The sequence below is a fragment of the Equus przewalskii genome, chromosome 13 (assembly GCF_037783145.1).
Source record: "Equus przewalskii isolate Varuska chromosome 13, EquPr2, whole genome shotgun sequence".
Taxonomy (NCBI): domain Eukaryota; kingdom Metazoa; phylum Chordata; class Mammalia; order Perissodactyla; family Equidae; genus Equus; species Equus przewalskii.
Genome location: NC_091843.1, coordinates 16,136,418 through 16,160,965, shown reverse-complemented (window position 1 = coordinate 16,160,965; position 24,548 = coordinate 16,136,418). Strand labels below are relative to the sequence as shown.

Sequence of the window (24,548 nt, the reverse complement as noted above, 5' to 3'; positions counted from 1 at the left end):
TTAAAAGGATACAATTTCTTTGCCAGTGTTTACATTCAAGTTAAATATTTTTAAGAAAAGAACAAGAATACCAAAAAGTCGGAGGCATGGCAGTTTGCACCTCTTCAGCAAAAGCAATCATCAAGGCAAACATTTTCTGTTTGGGTTGTTGGACATAGATGTATGGACAGAAGTTTAATGTCCATGAAATCTGTTTCCAGTGCATTAGCCATCACATTAAAAGCAACAAACAAGATTCTTTCTTGTTTAAAATGTGTCCCACATGCTCAGAATCAATATTGATCAACAGACTGCAGTATAATTTGGCAGTTCAGAGATGAGAAGATTATGGACACATTTCAATGAAACGATAAATTCAGAGACGACAATTTGTATGAATTATGTATCTAACAATGCTTCCGAAAGACATTTAGGAATCCACCAAGTCAACTCTGAACAGAATCTTGGTCTACTTTGGCAAACAATACAATGTAGATGAATTACCTATGGAGAAGCTATAGGCAATCTTCCATTTCTTTATATAACAAATTCCCAAAATATATTCAAAACTTAAATGCAAAAAAATAAAATGGTCCATGTTAAATCTTAGCTCCACCAATTACTAGTTAAACGATCTTAAATCCTTTAATGTCTCTGATTCATACATTTATTCATTCAACAGATGTTTACTGTGTTCCTGTTTATGTGTCAGACCCTGTTCTAGAGTTTGGGAATACAGATGTCAACAAAAGAGGCTACAATCCCTGCCTTCACATTTTGAAATGAGGGAGGCAAAAAAGAGGACTGAAGACAAATATGTAGTATATTAGAACATGATAAATGTTAGAGAAATAAAATAGAGAATGGAAACTGTTTGGGTGGGGTGTATTAGATATATATTAGATAGATATTTTAGTTAGGGCCAGGTAAGATGTCACCAAGAAGATGACTTTGTTGATAACTCAAAGAAAGTGACGGAACAAGTTGTGCAGATATTTATGGAAAGAAAAAGCATTCCATGAGTGGCAAGTGCAAAGGCCCTGAGGCAAGACCATGCCTGACAAGAAAAGAAATAAGAAGAGCTGGAGAAGAGAGGTGAAGTGCAGAGTAGTAGGAGATAAGATCAAGGAAGTAATAGGGTCAGAGCTGGGGAACAGACCATGAAGGCCTTTGAGTTCATAGCAAGAGACTTAAGAGAGAATAAGAAGCTATTAGAGGATGTTGAGAAGTGATATCAGCTTAGATTTGACAGGAATAATAATAATTCTTCCTTGTAGGTTCGCTGTAAAGATGAAGTGAGATAACTGATTTAAAAGGCTTCTCATGATACATGGCAAAAGGTAAACATAAAATACTAGCTGCTATAATTATCTTTGTTTTCTAGATGGAGATTAGAAAATCATAATAAAAAATGAAAGCCATTGCATGGGTTATGTGTTCTTTTTATTTTGTCTTTAGCCTTCAAAAATCAGAATAACATGTCAAGGAGGGAAAGAGAAATAATAAAGAGATGCTTTGGTTCAAAGATCAAATGAAGATAATTTCTGAAACAGTTAAGTGCTTAAAAAAATGGAGGAAAAACCTAAAATACAAAACGGGGGGTATTAAATTTTCCAGGTAAATCTCCAAATGCTCTAAGCAAAGAAATAATTGGAAATCTATTTGAATTGATGTTTCTTCCCACTTAGAGCCAAGAAGAAGCATCAAAAACTGGATGACTTTCGGCAAAGAGTTATGGTCAATAAATGGAAAGGATTTGTTGTAAATAGACTCCAAGAAAGCTACTAACAGGCCTCCCTGCTGGCTGAGCAAGATTACTGAAATAAAATAAAGCAAAGTAAAAGGTATTATTGCCTACTTAAGCAGTCTGGCATAAAAATTAATGTGGTAGCTGGACTTCATAGAAAAAATAAACAGATCACACTCAAAAAATCATGAGTAGCAAAGTAAATTATATCTCTCTCTGTAAATTATGACAGGTGTACAATAGGCATAAATGACATAAAGAAGGGAGAAGGATTTATGATCTGAATCCCAGACAACTGACAAAGTGCAGGATCTCATTTCACACACAGTCCAAGAACTAGTCTATTGCATCTTTCATTTTTATATGCATCTTTCATTTTTATATCATTTTATGTATTTCATTCATTTAAAAAGCATTTATTGATTACCTATTATGTGCAAGGAGCTGTGGAAAATAGAAAATTGTGTAAGACATGGTCCTTGCCACCTAAGAAACTCACATTACAGCAAAGGGACACAAGGCACAGACTATATTTCATTGAATATAAGAAACCATCCATTTAAGTTAAATCAAAGTAATAACTTTGAGAGATCTCATCAAGATGGCAGGATAGGTGGACTCTGAACTCACCTCTTCCCACAAACACAACCAGGTTACAACTATTCTTTGAAAAATTACCCCAGAGAGAGAACTGAAAACTGGATGAAAAGAAATCCCACAACAAGGGACAGTCCTGACTGAGGCAGAAGAGGCATAAATTCCTTCTGGAGAGAAAAAAAGCCACCCTCCTGAGCCACAGAGCTTCACAGCCAGGCAGGAGCAACCCTAAGGTACGCAGCCTTCCCTAGAGGAGCAGGGACCTGAGCATGGGAATGTTACTGCTATCAGCATACTTTGGACTCAGTGCAACTGAGATGAGTGTTGTAATATTTCCCTTCACTGGCTATTAACTACAATGGGGAATATGCTCAGAAAAGCTATCAGACATAAGCCAAAAAAAAAAAAAAAAAGCTGGCTCTTAAAGGGTCCATGCACAAATTCACCTGTCTCAGGAAGCAACCTAAAATCAGTAGAAAGAAAGGGGCACAGTCCTTTGGTGAAAAAAGACTCACCTGGTATGCTCTGGGTACATCTCAGTGAGAGGTGAGACCTTTTGGAGACTGAGACATTGACAGTAGCCATTGTGATGTAGTACAGGTATGCTGACAGATGCCATTGGAGTTCTTCCCCTGGGCTATTAGCTCAGGGGTCTGCCACACCCACTGGAGCACAGATTTAATCCAACTCAGTCATGGCAGGCAGCCCATCCTAGGGACTGGTCCCACCCAACAGCAAGCCCTCAGGCTACTTGTTGGCCTGCATAGACTGGGTGCCTCAATCCTCTGCAAGCAGGTGAGTGTGTCTGCCTCTGTGGGTCAGGGCCTGTGTGGGGTGCAGGTGAACTGTAGGTGGCACTGGTGGAGAGTGTGGGGGCCTCTACAGTGGGGTGACTGAGTACGCTTCAGGGGGTCAGGAAGTGCAGACCAGGATTGTGTTGACAGTGTTGGTGGACCTGTGGGGGTAGGGCTTATCACTAGCAGAAGACCTGTGCTTCACAAATAGCCACAAAGGGGATCTGCCCTGCCTTCCAAAGCCTGAAATAATTGGTGGCTCTTGTGCCTGTGGACAGCCTCACTCAGTTGCAATCCTAAGAGAGCTGACAACAGCCTTGCAGGCCTGAGGCCTACAAAAATTGTATGCCCCTGAGCATAGCAACAAGCCACACGGGGTGCCTACTCACTTAACAGAACAACTGCAACAGGAGTGTGCTATTAGACCTTGCAGCCACTGGCGCTGGGGCTCCCCAAACCCGATTTACAAACAACTGGTAAGTTAGGGAAAGCCTAGACTCCCAAAGTACCTGCAGTAAGAGCAACCCTGTTGCAGCAGAAGGTCACATGTAGCCCACACGGAGGTCATTCCTGGACCATTTTGACTGGTGACCGAAGGGAAGCACACTGCTGGGCCTCAAAAGGTGTCTCTTACATAAGGCCACTTCTCCAAGATCAGGAGACATAGCTGACTCACCTAAAACATAGATATAAACACAGAGAAAGAGGCATAATGAGGAAGCAAAGGAATACGTTCCAAGCAAGGGAACAGGACAAAACTCCAGAAAAAAGAAGCAAATGAAACAGAAATAAGCAATCTACCTGACAAAGAGTTCAAACAAAAACTCATGAGGAGGCTCATTGATCTTGGGAGAAGACTGGATGAACACAGTGAGAACATTGACAAAGAATTGGAAAATATAAAAAAGAACCAATCAGAAATGAAGAATACAATACTGGAAATGAAAAATTCACTGGAGGGACTCAGTAGCAGAGTAGATAATACAGAAGAATGGATCAGCGAGCTGGACGAAAGACTAGAGGAAATTACCCAAGCAGAACAGATAAAAGAAAAAAGAATTTAAAATAATGAGAAAAGTCTGAAGGAACTCTAGGACAATATCAACCATGCTAACATTCCTGTTATAGGTATCCCAGAAGGAGAAGGGAGAGACAGAGGGGTAGAGAATCTATGTGAAAAAAATAATAGCTGAAAACTTTCCTAACCTAAGGAAGAAAATAGACACCCGAGTACAGGAAGCACAGAGAGCACCAAATAAGATAAACCCAAACAGGCCTACACCAAGATACATTATAATTAAAATGTCCAAAATTAAAGATAAAGAAAGAATCCTAAAAGCTGCAAGAGAAAGGCAACAAATGGCATACAAAGGAAAGTCCATAAGACTATCAGTGGACTTCTCAGCCATAACATTACAGACTAGAAGAGAGTGGAATGACATATTTAAAATTCTGAATGGAAAAATCCTACAGCCAAGAATACTCTACGCAGCAAGATTATCATTCAGAATGGAAGGAGAGATAAAGAGTTTCCTAGACAAGCAAAATTAAAGCAGTTTATCACTAAGAAACCAGGTCTACAAGAAATGTTGAAGAGACTTAAATGTAAGTGAGAAAGAGAAGACCACAAATAGGAATAAGAAAATCATCAAAAAAAACCCCAACAAAAACCGGGCAATAAAATCACTGGTAAAGGCAAAAATACAGTAAATGTAGGAGATCAACCACCTATGAAGAAAATATGAAGGTTAAAAGACAAAAGTACTAAAATCACCTATTTCGATGATAAAACAGTAATGGAAAGATGCAGATAAAATAAGAGAGTAGATATGATTTCAAAAACATAAATAAATGTGGGAGGAGGTGAGTAAAAGAAGAGAGCTTTTAGAAGGAGATCAAACTAAAGAGATTATTAATTCAATATAGATTGCTATATATATAGAATGTTATATGTGAACCTCGTGGTAATCACAAACAAGAAACCTATAATAAATAAACAAAGAAGTAAGAGAAAGGAAACATAGTACTAAAGAAAGCCATGAAAGCACAAGAGAAGAGAAGAAAGGAACAAAGAAGAACTACTAACGCATCTGGAAAAACAGTAACAAAATGGCAATACATGCATATTTATCAAGAGCTACTTTAAATGTCAATGGACTAAATGCTCCAATCAAAAGACATGGGGTGGCTGATTGGATTTAAAAAAGACCCATATATACGCTGCATACAAGCAGCACACTTCAGACCTAAAGACAGGCAAAAACTGAAAGTGAAAAGATGGAAAAAGATACTCCACACAAACGGCAAATAAAAGAAAGTGGGGGGTAGCAATATTTATATCAGAGAAAATAGACTTTAAAACAAAAATTGTAACACGAGACAAAGGAGGGCACTACATAATGATAAAGGGAACAATCCAACAAGAGGATATAACACTTGAAACTATCTATGCACCCAACATAGCAGCACCTAAATATATAAAGCAATTATTAACAGACATAAAAGGAGAAATAGACAGTAACACAATAATGGTAGAGGACTTTAACACTCCACTTACACCAATGGATAGATCATCCAAACAGAAGATCAATAAGGAAACGTTGGTCTTAAATGACACATTAGACCAGATGGACTTAGTAGATATATACAGAACATTCCATGCAAAAACTGCAGAGTACTCATTCTTTTCAAATGCTTACATAAAATTCTCCAGGATTGATCACATACTGGGCAACAAAACAAGTCTCAATAAATTTAAGAAGATTGAAATAATACCAAGCATCTTTTCTGACCACAAAGGTATGAAACTAGAAATCAACTAAGGAAGAAAACCAGAAAAGCCACAAATAGGTGTAGATTAAAAAAAAATGCTACTGAACAACAATTGGGTCAATGAAGAAATGAAAGGAGAAATCAAAAAATACCTGGAAACAAATGAAAATGAAAATACAACATGCCAAAATCTATGAAATACAGCAAGAGTGGTTCTAAGAGGGAAGTTTATAGCAATACAGGCCTACCTCAACAAACAAGAAAACTTCAAGATAAACAATCTAACAGTACACCTAAAGGAACTGGAAAAGGAGAAATAAACAAAACCCAAAATCAGCAGAGAAAGGAAATAATAAAAATCAGAGGAGAAATAAACAAAATAGAGACTTAAAAAACAATAGAAAGAAATCAATGAAACCAAGAGCTTGTTCTTTGAAAAGATAAACAAATGATAAACATTTAGCTAGACTCACCAGGAAAAAAAGAAAGAAGGCTCAAATAAATAAAATCAGAAACAAAAGAGGAGAAATTGCAAAAGACACCTCAGAAATACAAAAGATTATAAGCGAATACTATGAAAAGCTATATGCCCACAAAGTGGATAATCTAGAAGAAATTGATAAATTCTTAGAATCATACAACCTTCCAAAACAGGATCAAGAAGAATCAGAGAATTTGAATAGACCCATTGCCGTTAAGGAGATTAAAACAGTAATCAAAAACCTCCCAAAAAATAAAAGTCCAGGCCCAGACAGCTTCCCTGGTGAATTCTACCAAAGATTCAAAGATTTAATATCTATCCTTCTCCAACTGTTCCAAAAAATTGAAGAGGAGGGGAATCTTCCTAACTCATTCTATGAAGTCAAAATTATGCTGATGGCAAAATCAGACAAGGACAACACAAAAAAGAAAATTACACCAATATCACTGATGAACATTGATGCAAAAATCCTCAACAAAATACTAGCAAATCGAGTACAACAATACATTAAAAAGATCACACACCATGATCAAGTGGGATTTATTCCAGGGATGCAGGGATGGTTCAACATTCACAAATCAATCAACATGATACACCACATTAACAAAATGAAGACTAAAAGTCACATGATCATCTCAGTAGATGCAGAGAACGCATTTGACTAGATCCAATATCCATTTATGATAAAATCTCTGAATAAAATGGGTATAGAAGGAAAGTACCTCAACATAATAAATGCCATACGTGACAAACCCACAGCTAATATCATTTTCAATGGAGAAAAACTGAAAGCTATCCCTCTAAGAACATGAACCAGACAAGGATGCAAACTTTCACCACTCTCATTTAACGTGGTGTTGGAAGTCCTAGCCAGAACAATCAGGCAAGAAAAAGAAATAAAAGGGATCCAAATTGGAAAAAAAGAAGTGAAACTGTCACTATTTGCAGACAACATGATTTTATATCTAGAAAACCCTAAAGAATCCACCCAAAAACTTTTAGAAATAATAAATGAATACAGGCAAGTTGCAGGATACAAAATCAACATACAAAAGTCAGTGGCATTTCTACACACTAAAAACAAAGCAGCAAAAAGAGAAATTAAGAATACAATCCCATTTACAATTGCAACAGAAAGAATAAAATACCTAGGAATAAACTTAACCAAAGAGTTGAAAGATCTGTACACCAAAAACTATAAAACATTGTTGAAAGAAATTGAAGACACAAAGAAATGGAAAAATATTCCATGCTCTTGGCTTGGAAGAATTAACATAGTTAAAATGTCCATACTTCCTAAAGCAATCTACAGATTCAACGCAATCCCTATCAATCTTCCAACAACATTTTTCACAGAAATAGAACAAAGAATCCTAAAATTTATATGGAACAACAAAAGACCCTGAATAGCCAAAGGAATCCTGAGAAAAAAAGAACAAAGCTGGAGGTATCACACTCCTTGACTTCAAAATATACTACAAAGCTATAGTAACCAAAACAGCATGGTACTGGCACAAAAAGAGACACACAGATCAATGGAACAGAATTGAGAGCCCAAAAATAAACCCTCACATACATGGACAGCTAATTTTCGAGAGAGCCAAGAACATACAATGGAGAAAGGAGAGTCCATTCAATAACTGGTGTTGGGAAAACTGGACAGCCACATGCAAAAGAATGAAAGTAGACAATTATCTTACACCATGCACAAAAATCAACTCAAAATGGATTAGAAACTTGAATGTAAGATCCAAAATGATGAAACTTCTAGAAGAAAACATAGGCAGTATGCTATTCAACATCAGTCTTAGCAGCATATTTTCAAGTACTATGTGTGACCGGGCAAGGGAAACAATAGAAAAAATAAACAAATGGCACTACATCAAAAAGCTTCTGCACAGCAAAGGAGACCATCAAGAAATTGAAAAAGACAACCTAACAATTGGGAGAAGATATTTGCAAACCATATATCAGATAAGGGGTTAATATCCAAAATGTACAAAGAACTCATACATCTCAACAACAAAAAAAACTACCAACTCAAGTAAAAAATGGGCAAAAGATCTGAACAGAGATTTCTCCAAAGAAGATATACGGATGGCAAACAGGCACATGTAATGATATTCAACATCATTAACTATCAGGGAAATGCAAACCAAAACTACAATGAGACATCGCCTCACTCCAGTCAGAATGGCTATAATTAACAAGACAAAAAATAACAAGTGTTGGAGAGGATGTGGAGAGAAGGGAACCCTGGTACACTACTGGTGGGAGCGCAAACTGGTGCAGCCACTATGGAAAACAGTATGGAGTTTTCTCAGAAAATTAAGAATAGATCTACTATATAACACAGCTATTCCACTGCTGGGCATTTATCCAAAGAACTTGAAAACACAAATAAATCAAGATACATGCACCCCTATGTTCATCGCAGCGTTATTCACAGCAGCCAAGACTTGGAAACAACATAGGTGTCCATCAAGGGACGAATGGGCAAAGAAGATGTAGTACATATACCCAATGGACTACTACTCAGCCATAAGAAATGATGAAAACTGGCCATTTATGACAACATGGATGGAGCTTGAGGGTATTATGCTGAGTGAAATGTCAGAGGGCGAAAGTCAAATACCATATGATCTCACTCATAAGTAGAAGATAAAACGACGACAAACAAACACGTAGCATCAGAGATTGGATTAGTGGTTACCAGAGGGAAAGGGGAGAGGGAGGAAGGCAAAAGGGGTGATTAGGCACATGTGTGTGGGGATGGATTGTAATTAGTCTTTGGGGGGAAAACACCATGTAATCTACACAGAATTCAAAATATATTATGATGTACACCTGAAAGTTATATAATGTTATAAACCGATGTTACTGCAATTAAAAAAATAATAAATTTTAAAAAATAGAGAACAAAAAGATAAAAATAAAAATAATGCAACACTTAATCTAAAAAAAAACACAACTTTATAGGAAAAAAGAAAATCATTAAATATACATAGAGTTTTTAAGATAAACTCCAATTTCAGAAACATTAAAATTTGAAAGAAAAGAATACCTTAATATATAAAATCAGGTACATAAATATCTACACTGAGAAGAAGCATAAGGTAAGTGTCAAAGATGATTTTTGAAATACTGTGTGTTACAGTAGCACAAAGGAAAGAGATACTACTACTGGGTCAGAGGAGTGAGCAAAATCCAGATGACGTTAACAATTCAGCTCAGCTTTAAAAAAAGACAGAAAGTTTATAATGGAAATGATCGGTAAAAAATGCATTCCAGGCAAGTGGAAATGGTGGGTAAGAAATGCATTCCAGGCAGATGAAACAGCACACCTAAATGCGCAGGGTAAAAATTCCTTAACACAGAGGAGCAGCCATAAACTCAGATTGACTAAAGGAGGTTCACATTGGACCCAGTTCAAGGGCTTTAAATGCTAAATAAAAGATTGTAAACAGTGCCCTGCCAGAAACTAGAAAGTTTTAAAAGCAGAGAACAAATGCTCTCACACTCATGATTTAGGAAGATTTAACCAAACAGTGTTTTAACCAAACAGTCCAGAGTGAACTGCAGGGAGGCTGGCCACAGAGCAGGAGAGAAGTGAGGAATCTTTCATTATACTCTAGGCAAGAGATGCCAAACCAAACCAGCGAGGTGAAACAGTGGGTTGGAAAGAGATGGATTTGTCTCACACTTTATTAGTGCTTTTACTTACATCATGATGTCACATCATAATGTGACATCGGATGAATGAGTTATTATTCAGAGTATAAAGAGGAAGAAGCCAAGAGAAAAAAATTGTGACTTTTTTGTCTTTTACCATATCTAGTGTTAAAAGATAAACTGAGGCATATTAAAGATTTTAAGAGTTTATTTGAGAAAAAATGAGTTAGAATCAGGCAGCACCAAACCGGAAGTGATTAGGAGCACTCCACCAATAGAGGCAGGGGAAAGACTTATATAGAGAAAAGGTAGAAGCAAAGAAAGGAAATTATTTGATGGGCTATAGCTTAAAGCCTAGTTGGCTGTTTGTGACCGGATGTCCTTAGTGGTTTTATAACCTCGAGGCATTTATAGGCTTAGATTTTGGTTCACTTACTAGGCCACCAGCGCATTAAGGCCACTTCAATCTGATGGCCTCCTTGTTAAATAATTTAAAATTAGGTAGTGACAGAATCAGACCCAGAAAACAATTCTACTGCCTCAGAGGACAGATCTGGTGTTCTCTTCCCAACACATCATCTAACACTCATGTAGGTTTCTGGTCAGGAATTAAAGAATGAATGTTTTAGGATGAATTGGACATTACAATTTGAAAGATAAAAGCACTATGAGAATGAAGTATACAGTGCTTCATTAAACAGAGATGACTTTAGTGACTCAGCAGTTCAATCTCATACAGTTGCTGAAGCTTTTAGTGGCTGTGACAGTTTGTAAAGGCATTATCTCCAAGCCCAGCCTGTGGCCATGTAATCAGAAAGTTAAAACAGATGGCTGGGTGACTGCATAGGATGAGAGGTGAGTCAAAATTTTGGCTACTTCATTAGCAAGATCGAGTTTAGGGTGATCTGCTAATTGCACATTTCAATTTCAAAGAATAAAATATTTCTGAAAGTGATTGGACATGCACACATCATTAAAAGAAATTTTATTTAATGATGAACAAATTGCCCATCAAAATAGACTAAATTCCCAAGCATCACTTGCATGGCGAATATTGGTTCTCAAACTCCAAAACATTTTGAACTGTACAAAAATCTTACAGTTTGAAAGTGATAGTCTTTGGGACAACTCTACTAGAATCACCTTGGATGATCCATAATTCAAACTATAAATCTGGCTGGCTGGAATCAGCCTTGGAAATCTGTAGCAACGAGATTTGGAAAACATTGCTCCAAGGGTTTTTGGAGAAATAAATAGCTCACAGTGAATCCATGAAAATAGATTAGTCTTTATCCTTACATGCCATAATAGCTTACATGTTTAAATACATTCTAAGCCATATTCTTTCGCAAGCAACCAATTTCTGTCCTTCAAGATAATTACATTAATGTTGATACTAAGCATGTATGAAAACCACGTATTCTTTTCTGTGTAGTATGTTTTAAGTTGAACCATGTTATAGTGTGTATCAGTGGTACGTTCCTTTTTATTGCTGAGTATAAGAGGAAGATTGGGAAGGAGGGAGCAATCCTGACAACAAGTGAGATTTTTCATCCATGAAAATTATTCTTGATTAGTAAATAGTTACACGTATATGTGCATATATACACATACATATATACACATGCTACAAAGTTCATTTATAGTTTCAAGATTGTTCTATTTGTAGTCATATGGTTTGTGATGATATTTTATTGGCTTTCAGCAACCTCTTTTTATTCAATGCCCTCCCGAAGATGTTTTGTTCAACAAAGAAAGGAACACAAAAGTCTCATTTTTGCCAAGTTCTTTGCAGGATGAGCCTGTTCAATTATTGCCTTAGTAATAGATTTACTCCACTCCTCTAATAAAAGACCTTGCAGGCTCATGATTATTCTAATGAACAAAACACAAACATCTCATAGAAATTTCATATAAATTCTAAAAAAGTTGTCAGGGAATGTGCTAGAAAAAAATATTCTAAAGCAAGTCTCCACAAACTTTTTCCATGAAAAGCCAGATAGTAAATAGTTTAGGTTTTGTGAGCCATCTGGTGTCTGTCGCAACTACTCAACTCTGCCACTACAGCATGAAAGCAGCCACAGACAATATGTAAATGAATGAACACATCTATTTCCAATAAAATTCTATTTACAAAAACAGGCAATTAACAACACCTATTAGAATGGCCAAAATCCAAAACACTGGCAACACCAACTGTTGTCAAGAATGCGGAGCAACAGGAATTCTCATTTGTTGCCGGTGGGAAACAAAATGGTACAGCCACTTTGGAAGACAGGTTGGTGGTTTCTTAGAAAAGTAAACATACTCTTATCATACATACCGGCAATTATGTACCTTGGCATTTACTCAAATGAGTTGAACATTTATGTCCACACAAAAACCTGAACACGAATGTTTATAGCTGCTTTATTCATAATTGCCAATAATTCAAAGCAACTAAGATGTCTTTGAGTAGGTGAATGCTAAACAAACTGTGGCACATCCATACATCGGAATGTTATTCAGTAATTCAAAGAAATGAGCTATCAAGTCATGAAAGACATGAAGGAACCTTAAATGCATATTGCTGAATGAAAGAAGCTACATTCTGTATGTTTCCAACTATATGATATTCGGGAAAAGGCAAACTTATGGAAACAATAAAAAGACCAGTAGTAGTCGAGACTTGGTGGGGGAGTGAAGATAAACAGGTGGAGCACCAGGGATTTTTAGGATGGTGAAACTAACCATTCTGTATGATCTGTAACGGTGGATACATGATATTATGCATTTGGCCAAACTTATAGAATGTACAACACAAAGAGCAAACCCTATTGTAAACTATGGACTTTAGTTAATAATAATGTATCAATATTGGCTAATCAGTTTTAACAAATGTACCACATTAATGCAAGATGTTAATAAAAGGGGAAACTGTGGGTGGGATGAGAGTATATACTTTCTGTTCAATTTTTTTATAAACCTAAAACTGCTCTAGAAAAACAAAACAAAACAAAAACAGGCAATGAGTCAGATCTGGCATATGGGCTATCGTTTGCTGACCCCTGTTCTAGAGAATGAAAACATGATCAGAGAAGTCTTGGAGTTCATAAAATTGTCTTTGTGAAACTCACTAACTTCAAGGAAATCCATTCAATATGGCTTTCAGAATTTTGTTTGGAAAAGCAGTGTTCTCACAATAGCACTCCTGCCAAATACATTCATATTTTTATTTCTATAGCAGAAAGTTATCCATCACAATCATGAAACTAAATCCATCCACTTCTCTTACAAGCCAACAGTTAAGCCTATGCTTCTTGCTCAAGCATTAAGGGGACCTTGCTTGTGCTGGGGAACCTAGCACACTTTATCTCAAGCACAAGCAGTGCTCCAGATACAAGGGCCCTCGGGTTATGTCTTCAGCTAGGCTGCTCAAAAATTCTCCATGGGACTGGATACTTTGTTGCCCTCTGAAATAGTCTCATATTTTATGCCGTACAAAGCTTCATCTTGTAGAGTTTTCACCTGTTGTGTTACCATCAGCGGCATGGGAAACAACCCTAGTGTTTTTCGAAAAGATTATTATAATCTTAGTCTTCTTTAATCACCATGGCCACATATAGCAGCAACGTTTATTGCATTTTTAAAATACTAGTCGAGGGCCGGCCCCGTGGCCAATTGGTTAAGGCTGCGAGCTCCGCTGCGGGGGCCCAGGGCTTTGCTGGTTGAGATCCTGGGCGCGGACATGGCACCACTCATCAGGCCATGCTGAGGCGGTGTCCCACGTGCCACAATCAGAAGGACCCACAACTCAAATATACAACTACATACTGGGGGGATTTGGGGAGAAAAAGCAGAAAGAAAAAAATAATTAATTAAATAAAATAAAATACTAGTCGAATTTATTTTAATCAAGATAATAACATATATTCTTAGCAGCAACACTATAAATAATCTGTTTTGCACTTATTGTAACAGTAAAAACATGTATTCCATGGTGTTATTACCTTAAATATTTAATTGTTTTTGTAAAGCTTATTTCAACTGCAACCACCAATGCAACTACAACTTTTTTTTTGAGGTCACACTGGTTTATAACATCATATAAATTTCAGGTGTACATCATTGTATTTCAACTTCTGTATAGACTGCATCATGTTCCCCACCAAAAGTCTAGTTGCCATCCATCACCATACACATGTGCCCCTTGACTCCTTTCTCTCTCCCCCGACCCCTTCCCCTCTGGTAACCACCTATCTGTTCTCCATACCTATGTGTTTGTTTGTTTATCTTCCACATATGAGTGAAGCCATAATGGTAATTATCTTTCTCCATCAGACTTATTTCACTTAGCACAATACCCTCGAGGTCCATCCTTGTCATCACAAATGGCAGGATTTCATCTTTTTTATGGCTGAGTAGTATTCCATTGTGTGTGTGTGTGTGTGTGTGTGTGTGTGGGTGTGTGTGTACCATATCTTCTTTATCTATTCATCCGTCGATGGGCACTTAGGGTGCTTCCAAGTCTTGGGTATTGTGAATAATGCTGCAATGAACATAGGAGTGCATATATCTTTTTGAATTAGTTTTTGTGTTCTTTGGATACATAACCAGAAGTGAGATAGCTGGATCATATGGTATTTCTATTTTTAATTTTTTGAGGAATCACTATACTGTTTTCCATTGTGGCTGCACCAACTTACATTCCCACCAGCAGTTTTTATTTTCTTATAATTTGACAGAAATCATAAATAATGTAATGCCTATAAATGCACAACTATCTTTCTTGGGAAAAGTTGGCTTTTTATTCCTGTAATTTTAGCGACAGCTGTCAAGAGTCAAGAGTACAATTTTAGCTCACCTGGTATCCGTCTGCTGCTAAGTGACCCAGGACGTATAGAAACCTTGGTTTCTTTAGGGAAGAGCTATAGTTGCTCTGGGAATAGTAACATGCATGTTTCTGCCCTATTTTTGTTATTTTCAACAGAGAGTGTACTCATTAACAATGGGAAAGCAGCTGAACTTCACCCATGCAGCATGAAGGTCAGATTGATTAGCTTCTAGGGGTAGATGGCTGAACTGCAGTGAAAGACCTAACTTCTCAGTATCTATACATAAACTATTTGCCATTCATAAAAGACTAACAACTTTCCTTCCTGACCATGTCTGTAACTAGGCCAACAGACATTTTGAAAAGAGATGGATATATATAAATTGTGGAGTGGCTAGAATAGAAAAGAGAGAACCCAGAAAATTCTCTTTTAAAGAGAAGCAGCAGCATCTGAGTTATGAAAAGAGTTTATTTGTCAAGTGATCTAGTCTTGAGAAAGTATGAATAACCTTTAGAGATGTCATGGAGACACCTACTGCCAGCTATTTACCACATATAATGCTGTAACAGAAGTTAATACATAAACAAAATGAGGTCAAATACATTAAACAACAAGGTAGTGTCACATAACTGTAGTCTGTCCCAGCCTCTCTCTCTTTTTCTGTTATCGCCAATTTTTATGTGTGGGAGGAAGACAAGGAGGGAAAGGAGCTTGCAAGGAGAATTTTGCCTTGTTATTTTGCTAATGTAATGTTCAGCATCTGGTCCACCTGCTGCCGTGCATGAGCTACGTTGATCTGACACTGCTCCTGGAATGCTGATTGGAAAATAATGAAGAGTTGACTTCAGACTGAAATTCTTTGCAGGTGAACTAATAACATTCAACCTTATTAAGACCAGTCAATAACTAACCAAATTTTTGCTTTTGAATTATTTTAACAGATGGCTGCTTTATCCTGTTTCATATGTCTTTCATAAGTTCCCAAACAGGGCTCATTTGCATTTTCTTTCTATCTTAGAAAATAATTGCCGTGGTTCTTCACCTTTATTCCTTTTTGTGTTTAAGTTGAAATTTTTATGTTGAAACTTTAGTCTGGACTTTTCCACTTTATAGTAGCAAGATTAGAATAAGTTAGTAACAACTAAGTGTGGTTCAGAGGCATATGTAATTTTCAACACAGGCCAAGGCAAACTCAGGTTGCCTTGGGAAAACATTCCACCCACTTCTTCAACTACAAAATGTGAGAGTCAGTGTTTGCCAGAGAAAAATCTGCTTATATAAGACAATTTTTCTAAAAGTTTAAGGCAATAATGTAAATTTCTCTCATAGTGACTGTGACTTTTTGTAACTCAAACAGATATTTAAGCAATTATGATAAAGTCACCTCTCTGAGGTGCTTACAGGGCAAAGTTTTCCAGTGACTTTATGCTCCAGCCTAAATGTAAGAATCCTTGGCAAGTGTCATATTTGATGTCACACATTACACCAATAAGGAATTTGTCCCAATCAGTAGATACTTTTTCTCCTCTTGTCTAGCCTAATTTACTTCTAGAAATACTTGAAAGAATTTTTTTCTCTCATGGATAGGGCTTCCCTTTAATCAAGGATAATAATTGCTGTATGAGAGAAACATAAGCCTTGATCTACTGGGAAGAAACATAAAGGCTTGTATTGTGGAGATGTCAATTAACTGCAATATTCATAAAACTTCCCAAAATTAAAAAGAAAATTGGAATCAGGTCTGAGAATACCATAATTATCATCTGAAAAATACAAGCAAACTAGTTTACATACAAACTAGCTTGATAATTCTGCAGCCAGTTAGTAACAAGACAACCAAAGTTACCTGAACTACTCAGAGAACAGCGCTTATTCTCATTACACTATTCAAACAAAACACAAACCAGTCTAGTGTGGGAGACTGGTTACAATAATGATCCCAAATAATGCCTCCCTACCCCATGGTCTTTGCCCTGAACTGTGTGGTCCTCTCTCACTCTGACTCTGCCATCTGACTTATTTTAACCAGTGAGATACTAGCCGATGTGCTATGAGCAGAGTCTTGAAAAGGACATGTATGTTTCTGCTTGCTCGCTTGTGTGACTGGGCTGGCTCACTTTTGGACACTTACCACCACCAAGTGAACATGCCTAGGCTTGTCTGATGAAGGGATATGAGAGGTTTACAGACTAAAGCCAAGGTGTCCAAGCTAAAGCCATCCTAGTCAAGACAGCTCTCTGCTAATCTGCCATCTGACCACACATGCATGAGATAGCCCAGCTCAGACCAACGCAGCCTATATCAGCATAAAACCACCCAGCCAATAGACTCATGAGAAATAATAAATGTGTGTGTTTTAAATCTCTTTGTTTCAGGGTGATTTGTTACATAGCATTTTATGGCAATAGATAATTGATATATCTTGTCATATTTTGAAAATCTTTCTGAAAACTTATTAACCCACTTTTTTGCCAGGATATGTTGAGTTGCTGAGCACACTAATTTTCACACTTTGTTTCTTTTCCCCCTCATTAAGTTGAAATTAAATGCTTCATGACAGATTGAAATATCTTTCTGTTATTACTATTACTTGCATTTCAGGAGTGATATACAAGTTAACTAAATTACTATTTAACTTCCAGGTCAACTTTTTGCATTCATCCAATACGCCTTTTACCTAAAAGTAGTCTTAAGATCTGAAAGGACACTTCTAAAAGAGATTAGGCTTAATCTAAGAAATAAAATATCCTTAAGAGCTTTGGGGAAAGAAACAAACAAATCAAAAAAAAAAAACAAAGAAATAAAATGATTCCAGGAGATCAAATAAAATCTTACTTAAAATATATGCAATTCCTTGCTGCTACATTTTCCCTTTTTGAGTTTTCAGTAAAGGTCAGCTTGATGACAACTAGAATCAATTTATTCTCTGTTGTTACTAGTCAAAGGTCATCTTAAAGGTACCCTCCACTTCTTGCCAAGTTTCCCATACCTTTCCCAAGGACAGAACTACTGCATCGACATTAGTATAATATGCTCATCATATGTCTTTGCATCCGGGCTTTGGAAATCATCAATTTTTTAATATTGAAAGGAAATCTGGGGCATTTGAGAGGTGAGATCATTTTAATTTTGGGAAGTTTTATGAATATTGCAGTTAATTGACATCTCCACAATACAAGCCTTTATGTTTCTTCCCAGTAGATCAAGGCTTATGTTTCTCTCATACAGCAATTATTATCCTTGATTAAAGGGAAGCCCTATCCATGAGAGAAAAAAATTCTTTCAAGTATTTCTAGAAGTAAATTAGGCTAGACAAGAGGAGAAAAAGTATCTACTGATTGGGACAAATTCCTTATTGGTGTAACGTGCGACATCAAATATGACACTTGCCAAGGATTCTTACATTTAGGCTGGAGCATAAAGTCACCGGAAAACTTTGCCCTGTAAGCACCTCAGAGAGGTGACTTTATCATAATTGCTTAAATATCTGTTTGCAGTTACAAAAAGTCACAGTCACTATTAGAAAAATTAACATTATTGCCTTGAACTTTTAGAAAAATTGTCTTATATAAGCAGATTTTTCTCTGGCAAACACAGACTCTCACATTTTGTAGTTCAATAAATGACTGCTATTTTTACAAACCTGATTATCATTTTAATATATTATCTTATTTTTTAAGTGTCTTTAGACAAAACCAGAAGAAATACCTTCAACCACTTTCATACTTACTCGACTTTCTAGCCTCAGAATGAAATCTTCTTTTAAAACTTATAATCTCTAAACATGAAGCAAGGCAACTGTGGTGACAGCAGCCCCTGATCCTGACAAGACCCCTGACTGGGCTGAGCAAACACTGGCTAAACTCCAAGTTCAACGAGGGCTGAGAGAAAATAAAATAAAACCACAGCAAGCTCTGTTTGCTCCATCTGTCTAAAATGTGAAGAAAGTGCAAATGTGGTGTCCTATTAGTCTACATTTTATTCGTTTAGTAAATGTGAGATTGGGCAAGGAGCCCGTGGTACATTTGGCAACCTAGGTCACAAAATGTTAGCCATAAATGAAAAACAAGCTCTTACACTGTCTTTATGCTCATTCTTCCCTCTAGACTGTTCTTTTAACGAGTATTTGAGCTCTTTCTGTTTGATAGGCATTAAGGATACAAAGGTTAGTAAGATACAGCTCCTCCTCATGAAGAGCTCCCAATATGGCTGGAATGAGAAACTTAAAAACTGGTTTCTGGGGCAACCACAATGAGCAGTGATGAGAGCTGAGAATGAGTTGTTTGTAGAGATCATGGAAAATAAACGCTCTGCAGCTCAAGTTACTTATCAAAGTTACATCAGGAAAGGTCTCCCTTCCCCTGCCTCCCTGATTAAAGTTCTCTCTGTGAGTGCCAAGGCTGGGAGACCGGAGCGAGGCAGACACGATTATCCAGGCCTGCATTGCAACTAGATCATGAAACCAGCCTGAGAAAACAAAGAACTACGGGTCCTCTGTCCCATGCAGGCTGACTCAGAAATTCCAAATGTCCACAGCCCAGGTGGGCAGCTTGTGAGCCTGGCTCATGTCCCCATGAGAGAGCCTTATCCCAAAGAGGAATGGTGGCAATTGTGCCCTGATACAAATCAGGAAGGCTCTCTGGTTGCTGAATCTAGCTATGTACACTTTGTCTACAGCCATTGTCTTTCTCTTCCCTGCAACAATGGAGATGGAAGAGTATTAATGAGCCAGACATGCAAATAATTAAGTCTAGTGCAATGTAATATGGAAACACTATGTATTTCAATGTATTACGATGTAACATGGAAATATGGAGTAGTAAGCAATAAATTCACCTCTGTCCTGGGATAGGGTGCTGACAGAAAACTCAGGAGGCTTGTCATGTGCTGATACGTGGAGGACGATATAGAGAGTTCATCAAGCTGATGTGTGGAAGTGGGGAGCCACGAAGAGAGCACCCATGCCGATGGAAGAGCAGGGAAGTAGGAGGGTGACTGATGCACTCTGGAAAAGACAAACAATTTGGCATAACTGGAGTGCAAGTGCTCTGTGTGTGTAAAAGGTGGGAGCAGGGTGTGGTAGGGACAGAAGTAAGTAGAGAGATCAGACAAAACGAAAGTTAAACCCAGACTGGATACAGCCTTTTGCGCCAGGTTAAAGGGTCCGACAGGCCACAGGCCCACGTAGCTCAAATTTGCTCCCTAAAAGGACTTATTTTTAATTTCCAGTAGATTACATAATAGGAAGATTTCTTTACATACAAATCCATATTTTTGCTTTTTCTTGAAAACTCAGACGTGGCAATAATCACAGAAGCAAGGTGCAGAGGCCTTCAGAGGCACACGTGATCCAGGGGGCCATGGACCCTGCCCAGCCCACTTCCTCATTTTGTTTCCTGCTAGACCCTGGAAGGCACGTGAGTCTTTTACTCCTGCACTCAGTGATGAAAAGATAGTAAAAGTGTTTTAATAGACTAGCATGGTCACATCGGTTATATGTTCCACACTGTGAGCAAAGAAGGAAGGGAGACCACACAAACACTACTAATGCCAGCCAGCATTTTGACCGTCTAAAAGTCTCTCTCTGTTGCCTATGCAATTTTCAATCTTTCATAAAATGGACCTCTGAAATCCAGCTGTCTTACTACCAAATCCCTCTTTTTCTCTCCTTTTTCTAAAAGGAGTTTCAAATCATAGAGCTTATCCTCAGAAAACCACAGAAGATAAATTATTTTAATGTGCTGAGCACCTTGAAATAATTCAAAGCAAACAATGAACTTAATGTCACTCACCTATGATGTTTTAATGTACATTAAATACCCAGCCTTGCCCCAATTGGTTAAATAAAAGTCTATCCCAAATTTGCAGCATCTGCAATGCTCTTCAGCGTGTGTGTTGCTGTGGTACATGACCTCACTATTTGATTGTGGTTTAGTTTTGCCCCCAAGTCAGAGGAAAGTTGAGTTTAATAATATGCAGTGGACTGAATTAAAAACAAATTAATACTTTACCTTCAAGTAACTCTTACCATAATCCAGAAAGTCTTATTAAAAGAGCTAGGAGTTTGATTGATTTAATTTAGCTTATTTTTTATTAATGTTACTAATCGCAGTTGTTTAGAGATTTACCAAGATGCATACGGAAGAAGTACAAAAACGAAAAGCTTCTTAAGAAATTGAGACTGCAAAATCCTCTAAAGTAAAATATTGGCCAATGGAAAATATGAACAGATATGTCTCATGTCATCACAATGAATGAACACATGTCAGGCACTATTTGGGGCCTTTTATATATTATACATTTAAACCTTACAAGAAATCTATGAGAAGTTACTGTCCCCAATTTATGGAGAGGTTAAGTAATATATGCAAGGTGACACAGCTGCAAATGGCACTCAATTTTGAATCCAAGACTTGTCTGATTCCATAGCTATGCTTTGGAGGGAAAGTAAAGACTTAAAATGATCACGAGTTTTACCAAGCATTGCCCAATCCTGCTGAAGGACTGCTGCCAATCTCAGCTCTGTGGGACGATCTGAAGCTACAAGTACATATTAGGGAGGAGAGACCATGGGTCTCTCATATTAGTTCTTCTGTTAAGGGGTGCTCCTGTCAGGTTACATAACCACAAATACACACACAAAACACACACACATACACACACTATCAAGCTGAGCACAGTCCTACACGTCTCAGAAGTTATGAGAGGATAGGCCATTCCTCCCCACCACCAAATATTTAGGCCATTTTAAAGAATCCCAAATGTAGGACACCTGGACAGACAATGCCCCTTTGATTGGCATGGATAAGTGTACAAGATCCTGCTCTAAGAAACTGTAATAAATACACTCACGAGCTATGCATCTTTGCCAACACTCTGAACTGAATTGTGCACCAGAGCCATTGATATCTTCTGAAAATAAATCCTTAAACTGAAGACCCTCTTTCTCTTGTTTATTTAATATTTCACTAGGTTTGAGGAATAGCTGGCCAAATAACTCCACCAAAGTAGCAATAATTCTATCCAGATATTCTTGTCTGCAAAGGAGCCAATAAGACTCAAGGGTAAGTATAATAAAGCTGCCAAATAAGATGGATGTAAGGGCAGCATGAAGCAACGGGATAACTGACTGAAGAGCAGAATGAGGGCCACGCTGCAGAGGCCACTCAACCAAAGGCAGCTTGTTGGGACTAAGCTCTAAACACTGAGAACAGATCACATCAGAAAAACTCAAAGAAAGGCTTTGAAAGAGCAAATCTCTTTCTGAAGGCTTCATTTCATTTACGGATTCACACAGGTGCTCACCTACTTTCAAATTTTGCTATCTGCCTTGTATGAAAGAGCAGAAAGGGCAGGAAATAATACCCTCCAAAAAAATGAGAGACAGGTAATAGCAGTTATCAAAATTTTAAATGAAATCATTATTCTACTTGATGTCAACCGCTCGCTGTAAGTGGGCACATTTCCAGAACCTTGACAATTACTTTATGTCCAGATTTCACAATTTTTCCCAGTCACAATAGCATTTGAAGGGAGCTCTTATCTTCCTGCCTGTATATTGTGTGAGATTTTAAACTCCTAGAAGCAATGATCTATTTTACACTTAATTTTATATAACTGACTTTCTTTTAAATAATAACTCATTGCCTTTACAAAGCAGATTATATATTTCAGTAGTTTTTCCATTATATCATTTTATTTGACTCTCATTGTCTGGTGGGAACAAGCAGGATGGCATTATCCCAATTTTACAGACAAAACTTTAAAAGAATAAATAGCTTCTCAAGAACACACAATTATTCAGCAGGAGGGTTGAGGCAAGAACCTGAATCTTCTGATCTAAGAATAAATGAACCCAATCTTCAGATTTATTTAGTTTCAAAGAAGAAAAAAGCTGAAACAATTTTCATGTAATCCTCTTAAGTCTACTCAGCCTAAATCATGGGTCAATCACTGAGAACCCATGAGCAAAACCTTCAGGACATTTGTTGTTTAGCCCAGACACTGTTATAAAGGGCGATGCAACAAATTACTTAAGTATTTGGCAGAAATGTGAGTTAGATATTTTCTTTGAGGAGGAAGTTAATTTTGATTGGGTGCATGTTGAAGTTTTAATTAAAACAAAGGCCTATTGCACAGCTTAAATAAGAAATAAAGCAAAGGTCATTGCTATGGACTGAATGTTTGTGTGCCCTCAAAATTCAGATGTTGAAACCTTAACCTCCAACATGATGGTATTTGGATGTGGGGTCTTCTGGTAATTAGGTAGTTAGGTAATTTGGTAATAAAGTAATTAGAGTTAGATTAGGTCATGATGGGGGGTGCCTCATGATGGGATTAATGCCTTTATATAAAGAGGATGAGACACGGGATCTTTCGTAGGGCGCACACCAAGGAAAGCCATGTGAGGACATAACTAGGAAAAGGAGCCTCACCAAAAACCCAACCAGGTTGGCACCCTGATCTTGGACTTCCACACACCAGAACTGTGAGGATTATATGAGTGCTGTTTTCGCCACTCAGTCTAGGATATTCTGTTATAGTGGCCCAAGCAGACAAAGACAGTCCCACAATTAGGCAGGCGTCATGTATGGCCACAATACAAGCAGCTTAGCACCAATGCCTTATATCAAGTGGCCTCTGTTGTCATTTGAGATTGTGACCCTGCAACCCAAATAATGATTGGTTCTTATTCCTAAAAGGCACTAGACTGAAGATCCTATTCCTAGCAAGTTACAGCTTCTAAAATGCCACCACGTAAAGAACTCTTCAAAACAAGGTTAAAATATCTATTGACTGAATCAATCAAAAATTCTTTAAGTAATATCGGCTAGTTAAATCCATGAGGTGATTGCCTCAGTATGCCATCCACTGTTCAATGAGATGTCCCATATTATTTTTCCAAAATAAAAGGAAAGACCTCCAAGGAAAAAAAGACCAACTTGGAGACACTCTTAGAGAGATATAATACTTAAACACACTGCTTAGATTATGAGAATATTAATACATTTCCTAGAAAAAACTATAAGAATTATCTAAACATAATAAGCACAAGACTCAAGAATCCAAAGGAATATATGGGTCAAACATTTTTCTGTGGATTCTTTGAACCTCAAGATGTGTATAAATTAGTAAAATGTCTAAATGAAATGCCAGTGTTTAGTCATTCAATTAGGAATAAGGAGGAGCGAATGAAGTTAGTACAAAGCACTGGGCCCCTACTAGAAAGAAGCTAGAGTGAAACCCATGTCTGCTTTTCCTAGGGAGCCATTTATTTCCACTGGGCCAAAATCAGGTCATAATTAAAGTATTCAGGGGCCAGCCCGGAGTGCGCACATTCCACTTCGGTGGCTCAAGGTTCACTGGTTCGGATCCCGGGTGCAGACATGGCACCACTTGGCAAGCCATGCTGTGGTAGGCATCCCACATTATAAAGTAGAGGAAGATGGGCACGGATGTTAGCTCAGGGCCAGTCTTCCTCAGCAAAAAGAGGAGGATTGACAGCAGATGTTAACTCAGGGCTAATCTTCCTCAAAAAAAATAAATAAAATATTCAATATTTATTCAAAAAAATATTAACTGAACACTTACAATATTCTAGGCGTTGTCCTTGACACAAAGAACAGAGTAGTAAACGAGACAGAGAAGATCCTTGAACTAATGGAACTTGCATTCTAGTGGGGTAAATAGTT

At 37.5% G+C, this 24,548-nt stretch overlaps 1 long non-coding RNA gene across 1 annotated transcript in view; it reads left to right on the top strand.

Annotated features, from left to right (window-relative positions):
* The first annotated feature begins 2,957 nt into the window (after window positions 1–2,957).
* LOC139075055 (uncharacterized) overlaps window positions 2,958–24,548 on the top strand; it is a 46,181-nt gene continuing 24,590 nt past the window's right edge. Inside the window, exons 1-3 of the long non-coding RNA XR_011525083.1 lie at window positions 2,958–3,118; window positions 20,153–20,269; window positions 21,829–21,920. This is a non-coding gene — a long non-coding RNA (uncharacterized lncRNA). The remainder of the gene's footprint in view (window positions 3,119–20,152; window positions 20,270–21,828; window positions 21,921–24,548) is intronic.